The sequence below is a fragment of the Ochotona curzoniae genome, unplaced genomic scaffold (assembly GCF_017591425.1).
Source record: "Ochotona curzoniae isolate NIBS_2020 unplaced genomic scaffold, NIBS_Ocur_1.0 scaffold_1037, whole genome shotgun sequence".
NCBI lineage: Eukaryota > Metazoa > Chordata > Mammalia > Lagomorpha > Ochotonidae > Ochotona > Ochotona curzoniae.
Window position 1 is genome coordinate 25,904,082 of NW_024467083.1, and position 9,978 is coordinate 25,914,059.

Consider the following 9,978-nt stretch of genomic DNA (forward strand, 5'->3'; position numbering starts at 1 on the left):
ATATATGCTATGGAATACTACTCAACCACAAAAAATTAAATTGTGTCTTTGGCAACAAAATGAACATAACAGGAAGCCGTTATGTTTAGTGAAATAAGCCAGTAACAATAAAGAAAATATATGTGCTCTCTGTTGTGTAGTAGTTAATATGGACTCTTTTAAAAAAGTATAGGAATGAAATGGATGTCTTGAGATTTGATGTTTTTCGCTCTTGGGTTTTTTTTTCTGTTTTTTTGGTTTTTTATAGGTTTATTTTATTTGGAAAGATTTGTAGAAAGATGGAAGGAGGGCTAGGGAGAGAGAGACAGATCTTCTAGCCACTGGTTCACTCCCCAAACACCTCAATGGCTGGTCCAAAGCCAGGAACCTGCAGCTTCTTCGGGGTCTTCCACATGGGTTCGGGGGCCCAAGCACATGGGTCATATTGTGCTGCTTTTCCAGGCACATTAGCGAGAACTGGATCAGAAGTGAAGTGGCTGGGATTCCAACTGGTGCTCCTATGGGTTGCTGATATAGCAGGGGTAGCTTAACCTACTACTCCATGGTGCTGGCCCTACATTTCAGATGTTGTCTAAACTTCTGCCTAATTATGGTCTTTCTTATTTTTGTGTTTTGAATATTCTAGTTAGTGGTGTATCAAGTTACTGATTATAAATATAATTGAAATTGCAATTTTGCAAGAATTTTTTTAAATGAAGGAAGAAAAGGGATGAATTGAAGGAAGAAGGGGAAATGATAATATGCTTATCTTAGATTTGTTCCTGTGAAGTGCGCAAGCACGTTCCCTTTATATTCATAAAAATAAAATTTTAGAAAATTGTCTCACAGGTTAAAACAAATGAATGAACAGAAACTGCAAAAAAAAAATTAAAGTACTCTTGCTTTTGAGAAAGCCATAAATGATTCTACTTCAAGAAATAAGCAATAATGATAACAGATGTGGTTTGTGACTCTTCTTTTTTAAGTCAAGGAACACATTCGCCTCAGAAAGGACAATGCTGGCATACACGTTCTTGATGTACTTGGTCCTGCCACAGGACTGCATTTTGAACAAGTCCTTGAGGAGAGTTCATACTGTAGGGTCGGTTTTCTGCACAGGATATTTTCACTTCAGTACATGTGGTACAAAATAGCAAGAGACTGAGTCAGGAGTAGAGAATTTGTGTCTGCATCTAATAGCCCTTATTGGAAATGCCTGGGCCCAGAAATGTTTCAGATTTTGATTTCATCTGGATTTTTGGAAATGTCTACTTATATCTGACAAAGGATTTTGGGAATAAGATCCAACTGGGAACATGAACTGCATTTATGCTTTACATACCTGTATAAACCTAGCTGGAAGGTAATTTATACATTTTAATGTGCCTGTGTTTTGATTACATAAGATCAGGTGTGGGGTTTTCCCTTGATGGCATCATCTCTTTGCCTCATATTTTTCAGATGTTGGAAAATTTCAGATTTTCAGGCTTGGGATGCTTTATTTGCTTAATGGATTCCAAGTTATAATAACTATGAATAGATACTAGAAACCTTCCATTCCCATACCTAAAATTTAATGCAGTACTAGGTCAGGCATTACTTATCCATATGTTCAGATTCCTGTCAAGAAACAAAAAGAAACCTTAGAAACCTTAGTGGGGTCCTTCCAAACCTGCTCTATTCCCCCTCCCCCAAGTGCTTTTCCTTTAGTTGCAAAGCCTTCTCATTCCTTCCATCGTTGTTTCAGGCACTTGGCTTTAGCCATCTTCTCTTGATGTTGTTCCTTCTTCTGCTCCTTCTTTTTGTCTTAAATGAACTTGGCTAATCTCCAGGAAAGGGTTGCACTTGCTAGGAACACTGGAAAGGGGCTAAGTTACCTGGGTCCTTTGTGGTCCACCCACGACACACTCAACCCAAGTCTTTATGTGAAACATCCCTGCAGCAGTCAGGAAAATATGCTTGAATGCTGATCTCCAACTTTTTAAAAAATTATTATTTTATTTTGATAATCTTTACATCGTTGATTGGGACACAATGGGTTGAGAGCTACAGGAAAGTGGGTAAGACCATTGTTAAAACATTCTTCTTCTTTTTTTTTTTCTGTATTTGGGATAAGCAGAGAGAAAATGGAGAAGCCCCACCCAGCATGCCAACCTTCCCAGGATCCCCAATGTGGGCTATGCTACGAGGGCACCGCTCAAGTGGTTTCAATAGGTCAACATTTCTTAATTGCTGCCAATCTTGCCATTCCAAGCATGATGAAATCTCCCTAGAATCCGCTGCCTGACACAGTCCACTTTGACATTTCTGTTTGCCCAGATTTTCACTGCCAACACATGGCTGGAATAGATAATCAATTTATTCTGTTCTCTGTTCTCTATTGTGGTACTAGGTATTCTCTGTAGGTTCCAATGGACTGCCAAATCCTCCATGTGCACCTGGCTACGCTGTCTACTGCTCCATCTGAGCCTCTGAAGAGCCTAAGCTTTGACACATGGATTCCATGGTCAGACCATGGGACCTGTAATTCTCTTTATGGTTTGGGTTCCGAGATGAGCAGTTCAGTTAGAGGGATCCCCAAAGAAACTTCGTCTGAGGTGATCCCAGACCTGATTCTTGTTTGTGCAGGGTCCAGCACAGTCCGTTACCCCAATCAGCTTATGCACATGCTGGTGGTTGCCATTCCTGGGTCAGTTCCGTCTCCAGCCTGTCTTCTATATTAACCAATGAGTGTTGGAGCCCAGCCCAATCCTGCTCACTTTGTACTTGGCCTTCACACAAACCAGTGGTACCGGCAGCCTAGTCAGAGTGACCAGCAATAACCACCACGCCCCCCGGCTCACCCCCTGCCCTGGTTTCCATGTTTGCCAGTATGTACAGCAGACTGATCCAGTCTGTCCCACATCCTATTAACCTCTCATGCATGTCAAGGGCATTGAAGCCTAGTGCAACCCCAACCCGTCCTATTATTCAGGCCACACACATGCTGCTGGGTGCCGTTATGTCCAGCTATGCCTGCCACAGTGCTGGTTTTCATGCTCTCCAGTGGGAGTGGTAACCCAAGAGGGAGGTTGCCATTTTTTCCTTACTGGGCCACTCCCAATCCTGGATCATGAAGGTGGTTATACAGTTTAACTTGACAGAATTAGCCCCCAGTGCCAGCATCTGCCAGCTGATGCTGTGGCAAAACCCAACCAACTCTCACCCACTCTGATTTATGCTTGCACCAGTAGGAATAGTCAGCCCCGCTTGGTTTTCCCTGATCTAGTTCACATGAGGCCCTCAAGTGTTATAGCCCTGCCTGGTCTGGTCTACCCCCATCCCAACTCAGGCTCTCCAGTGGGAGTGGTGGTCCAGCAGAGGAGCCCTCCACATTTCCCCTACCAACTTTGTCTCCTTCCCTCCTGGTTCTCACATGTGCTGGTTGGGTACTGCAACCCAGTATAGCATGGCCTGCTTTGCCTCAGCATTTTCCAGTGGGCCCCAATTCCAGCTCATGCTGGTCAGGGTTACAGCCTAGCCTAGCCTAGGAGGCACTCAGTTCCAGCCATAACATGTGTGCTGCAGCCGAGCCTGGCCCGACCCACACTCTATTCTGTTGCTCAGATTTGCCAGCAGGTGATGTGAACTGGTTCAAATTGGTCTGCCCCCAACCTATGTCAAATTGATGCCCAAGTTTGTTCTGGGATTATTACTAAACCAGTTTCAATTTCCAGTGATGCTTGGTGGTTTGTTTTCTTCAGTTCTACTGTACATTTCCTAATGGAGCTGGCAGCTCTCATGTTCACCTAGGCCCTTGGCCTGGCAGGCAGAGGTTCCTCATCCATGTAGCAGCACAGACAAGTTTGGCCTTCTGGATTCCTGGGAACCCTTAGTTGGTTTTGTCCTGCCCTGTGCCTGGTGGACTACAGCCTCTAGAATTCAGCGTATAGACAGCATGAAAGCAGTGCTGGTCATACTAGGTACTAGGAGTTCTGACTCTCGCTCTCAACCAAATTTGCCAATTTTTTTTTTATTTACACTGTCTGCCAAATATGCGGATAGATGAGTAATGTCTAGTTTATATTTGGACACAATATGAAAGATTTTTTTTTAATGTTTTCTGGAGTCTTACTGAAATTTCATAGACTGGTCATCAGAAACTGCATTTTTCAAAGCAGTTTTGATGGTAAGTTGTGACCAGTTTCGATTTATTCCACTGAGATCTTATATATCTGTTTATCAAATCCTCCCTCTCCCCATTTTGACCAATGTTCCTGAGAGCTGCAATCAAGAAAAATCTAAGGAGAGGACAAGAAGAGAATTTGACTGACAACCATCAACCCCCATTTAACACACAGCACAAGCTCCTGCACGTAGTCCTCACCGCTATCCGTCATGGGAAATAAGAGAAAGTATTCCTACAAGATGTCCACTCTGAACCCTACAGAGTGTTACTAACTCCTCCACCCTCTGCCAGTACTTAGTCTGATCCCAATCTTGCTGCGTATTTTAATAAAGCATTAGCCATTCCCACTCTCAATTGTCTTGTGTACCCTTTTAAACTGAAATACAAATCTGCAAGTATAGCTTGGTGAAGCTTTATGCTAATATGGGGATTATTGTCATACTCCTAATGCAGATTGGTCCACACCTTGCTTCTTGGGAATCAGGCCAATAGGCAATAATTGCAGTTCTGGGTAGACAAGTTTATGTCAGATGAGAATCAACATGGACATTCTTTCCAAACTGCAAGAAACTGCGTTATGGCAAACATTTATCCAGTGAGATCTAAAATTCATCATTTGGGCTTGCAATGAACATATATCCTTGCGTTTCTTCAGTATGCTTCCCTTTCCAGCTTTTCATCCTATTCCTTGAATTCAGGTAAATATTTAATCACAAGCTGGTGTGTCCACTTCTTGCCGGTTATGGAAATGTCTAAGAGTCAGATCCAGTGATGGAATTTCTGAAAGGACATTGGAGTGGGGAAAGCCTGCTCTGATGTCATGCTGAGTTTGTCAATTTAGAAAACAACAATCAGCATTTTGCTAAAAATACTTGCTGTGATTGCAACTTAATGATGTTATGCGCTGCCTTGCCAGTTTTCTTTTATTATAACTATCCTACCCATATTCTTTCTCAAATACATTTGTGGAACATCTTTGCAATAGGTTGGAGTTTTCAAAGCAGTTAGGCTTCCCGTTTTTTTGGTGTACTCCCAACCTGCAATTTAGGTCTTTCTGGAAATTGCAGGTTCCTCTTTCAATTGCTCTCTCACTGGATGTTCAGAAGAGTATAGACTATTTTGTTTTATTTGGCCAATATCCAGTCAAATAGTGTAGCCCCAGCCCCATAAAGTGCAGACCATCCCACTTACAGATCAATGTCAGACCCACTAGTTCTAAAATGCATTTTGAAGCAGACAAATAGCCAGATAATGAGGTGGTGAATAATAGCAGATGCCCAGAGGTGAGGCAGGAGGAGGAAACATGGTTTGCATTGGGATTGGCAGAAAGATGTGTTTCAGAGGGCAGGGATTACTGAGTAAAAGCATATTGCCAAAGAACAGTAGTCCAAGTGATAAGTCAGGTCAGGCCAAGTCCTGGAGACACGCAGAATAACTAAAAAGAAAAGAATGAAATCACCAAAAATTTTGAGGCACAGTGGAGAACAAAAAGAAAGAAATCAACTTAAACTTGATCCAAAGCTCACATAACTAAGTTCTTCATGCACAGAGAGATATTTTGTTGTCTGCCCCCTTGCACTGCGCAGTAAGATAGGCCAAAGGAAAGCAACAGATGTCCTGTGAAAAGGTTTGAGTTCTCATATGGTTCTACTACTAATAGGTTTTATATCCCTGCCCCAGTTTCAGTTCTCAACATCAGTTTTTCATTTCTAAACAGAGAAGGCTGTTCTCAACAGATCCTTTTGAACTCATTTTCTGAGTTACAAACGAATCTTCATATAATCCAAGCTTGGGGGTCCAAAGAAGAAGGTAGGCTCTTCTCAGTTCCCCAGGGATGAATACTGCAAAAGAAGGTTTCTGGGAGCAGTGATGGAAATAAGAGTAATTTTTTCAGCTCTCATTTTGCTTACTGATTAGCATAATCTAGCAGCTCAATGATGAAATAGCGGTACAAACAAGCAGTTCAATAGCTAGATGTATAGTAAACAAGTAAGTGGAAAGAAAGATGCTTGCATGGATACCTTTATCGGGTTCTCCATTACTTCATTATTTAGCTTTATACACAATAGAATAAAAGCAAAATTAACTTGCTCACATTCTTTGTATTATTTTTTTTCTCTAGATAATTTTACTATCTTAAGGATATTTATGAACAAATGGTTCCGGAGGCAGGGGTTGAGCAATAAAGTTCGTGGGTCTCCTGCTGGGGTCGCCCCCTCACCAAGGCAATGGCTTCCGAACTCCTGCAAGCAGTCATCCTCAGGCTGCCCAGCTCGGAAAGGGCACCGAGTGCCAGATGATTGCCCTTAACTTTGGCAACACCTCTCCAGCGGCTACTTCTTGTGGGAGAACTCAAGGCCAGCACGGAAGTTGGTGATATGGCCAAGCAATACCTAGAGAGAGGCCAATTGGTCCCTGATCATGTCATCACACGCCTGATGCTCTCAGAACTGGAGAGCAGGAGTGGCCAGCAGCGGCTTCTGGGTGGTTTTCCAAGGACACTGGTGCAGGCTGAAGCTCTAGACAAAATTTATGACCTGGATCTAGTGATCACTTTGAACATTCCGTTTGAGACATCGAAAGATCGACTCAGACGTCGTTGGATTCACCCTCCCAGCGCAATTGTGTATAACATGGACTCCAAGCCCCCTCATGTGCATGGAATTGATGACATCACTGGTGAATCATTAGTCCAACAAGAGGAAGATAAGCCTGAAGCAGTTGCTGCCCGGCTAAGACGGTATAAGGACACTGCAAAGCCAGTCATTGAGCTATACAAAAGCCGAGGGGTGCTCCACCAGTTTTCAGGGACGGAGACTAATAAAACCTGGCCTTATGTTTACACGCTTTTCTCAAACAGGATCACACCTATTAAATCCAGAAAGGCATACTGAGCTTGTTCAGTGGAAGAACCAGGAAGATGTGGTCATTCATTCAGTTGTGGGTGTAGCATGGGTGCCGGGTCCAACTTAGAAGCTAGCCGCGATAGCTTACAGCATCCTTTCTAGTTTACAGGGTGAAGTGATAGGAAAATTAATTGAATAGAAAGAGCTCACAAATCGGCCCTCCTGCCTTTGAAGTGTCTCCTTCCACATGTGGCCAGTCCTTCCCAAGGAAGCAAGCATAGGCTGGAATTGAAGCAGTGTAGAAGCTGAGCTCCAGCTGACTTCTGACTGCCGTCTTGCTGCTACAGCAGCCTCCTTTTATCCACAATGGCAGTACTTCTTAGTTTTTCCCACACCCTGTAGCTGTTGAACCATGTATGTGACGCAACCCAGGCTTTGTCCCGGGCACTAGCGGATGTGTTGTCCTAATGACAATGGAATTGAAGCTGTTGCTTTCAGTGGGTGATTCTCTGATTGTGTGTGTCCACAAGTTGTTTTCCCGAGTCAGAGTGATTCCTTCTCGGCATCCATGCTCCAAAGAATCTTTGTTTTTTGGGACTTTTGGATTAAAGCATTTTGACTAATAACAACAACAATAACAACAGTAATAATAATAATAATAATAATAATAATAATAATAATAAGGATATTTACATGTGCCCCACAGGAAGGGGAACTTTTTGTTCCCAAAAAGTTAAAATGTAACTAGCTTCTTTAATTATTAATTAATTTATTTTCATTGGAAAGTCAGATTTAAAGAGAGAAAGATCTTCCATCCATTGGTTCACTCTCCAATGATCACAATGATCAGAGTTGAGCCAACCTGAAGGCAGGAACTAGCTGTCGGATACCTCCTGCTTCTGGACTGGGTTGTTGATTTCTGCATTCTGATCTTCACTGAACCTATCAAGTTTTGCCTGATTATCCATGATAATTAATTGTCATCACATTGTAAATACATTGTCATATTTGTTTTCAGCTATCATGTAGACAAGTTGACTTTTTAAAAAGATTTATTTATTTTTATTTGAAAGGCAGATATACAGAGAGGAGAGACAGAAAGGAAGACCATCTGTCTGATGATTCACTCCCCAGGCAGCCACAATGGCTAGAGCTGAGCTGACCCACCAGGAGCCAGGAGTCTCTTCTGGGTCTCCCATGTAGGTGCAGGGTCCCAAGGCTTTGGGCCATCCTCGACTGCTTTCCCAGGCCACAAGCAGGGAGCTGATGAGAAGCAGGTCCACCAGGATTAGAACTGGTGCCCATATGGGATCCCAGCCCAATCAAGGCGAGGACTTTGAATCACTAGGCTATCTATTACGCTGGACCAGACAAGGTTAGTTTGATGACTCTTAATGCAAATATAATCACTACAAATAGGAAGCAGAAGAGTTCCTCTCCCTCCAAAAAACTGCCTGTATTTTTCTAGCCCCTAGTAACTATTAATCTGTTCTTCAAAACAGCAGTTTCATCTTCTTAAAGAGTTTCATTGAAATAAAATCATACAGTACGTACCTGTAAGTGGATGTTTTTTCCTCTCAGCTTAACATATTGTAGATTCAACTAAGTTATGCATATATCAATACTTTGTTCCTTTTTATTGCTAAGTAAAAATACACATGTATTTTGATAGATCTTCCATCTGCTGGATCACTCCTGGCCCCAATCCAATCTGGGCAAGCTGAAGCTAAGACCTAGAAACTTCATTCATCCTGGATGCCCATGGAGTGACAGAGACCCACACACTTGGGCCCTTGTTCACTGCTTTCCCAGGCACGTGAACAGGAAGCTGCCTTGGAGGAAGAGCAGCAAGCGTTTGAACGGCTGTCACAAGAGAGTGACTTAATCAGCTGTACCACAAACCTGCCCCCCCAATCAGTTCTCTTTTTTAAAGAATATGTTTGTCCATGCTTAAAACAGCTGCTTTCTTTTCTCAATTTTGAGTGCTGAGATTCTTTTAGGTATTTTGGATGCAAGTATTTTGATTCATTTTTGTACTCTGTAAATATGTCTTCATAACTATAGCTTGTCTTTCATTCTTTTAACAAAATATTTGAAGCACATGTTTAACAAATTTCAACTAACTCAGATTTGTTATTTTTTTCATCATTTGTTTGGTGTCACAGCTCTGAATTCTTCATATAATTTCTGTACATGGAAATGATTTTATACTTTTTCTAATCATTTTAGGCTTCACATTTAGATATATGGCTTTCCTTTTAAATTTGCTTTGTTTCACTTGACTTAATTATAAGTTTTATGCTGTACAGTGTGATATTTCACATACACTATGTCATGATTAGATAAGGGCAACTGTATATTCACCTTCTAAAATGTTTATTTTTCTTTGATTCAATAAAAGATCAGTGAGTCGCTATTTTCAAATATTCATTGAAGTATTGAGAAATTTGCATAGTCCTCTTCCTGTGCTACAGAGCATGAGAAGTTACAGCTATTTCTAGCTGAAATAGCAACAGAGAGCTTGGCTTGGCTTAGTTTTTTGTTTATTTTCTTCCTTTTTTTTAAAAGATTTATTTTTATTTTTTTATTCGAAAGGCAGATATACAGAGAGGAGAGACAGAGAGGAAGATCTTCCATCCGATGATTCACTCCCCAAGTGAGCGCAACAGCCGATGCTATGCCGATCCGAAGCCAGGAGCCAGGAACTTCCTCCGGATTTCGCACATGGGTGCAGGGTCCCAAAGCTTTGGGCCGTCCTCGACTGCTTTCCCGGGACACAGGCAGGGAGCTGTACGGAAAGCGGGGCCGCCAGGATTAGAACCAGTGCCCATATGGGATCCCTGGCACACAAGGCAAGGACCTTAACCACTGTGCCATCGCGCCAGGCCCTAGTTTTTTGTTTATTATGCACAGTGGTTAATGAGCCATTTGCTAAAATGTCACCCTATAATAATCTGTTTTAGCATTTTGGCTAAAAGCAGAATT

General features: G+C 42.1%; 1 pseudogene; it reads left to right on the forward strand.

Annotated features, from left to right (window-relative positions):
- Positions 1 to 6,375: 6,375 nt before the first annotated feature.
- Positions 6,376 to 7,041, forward strand: LOC121168747 (annotated as a pseudogene).
- The last annotated feature ends 2,937 nt before the right edge of the window (positions 7,042 to 9,978 follow it).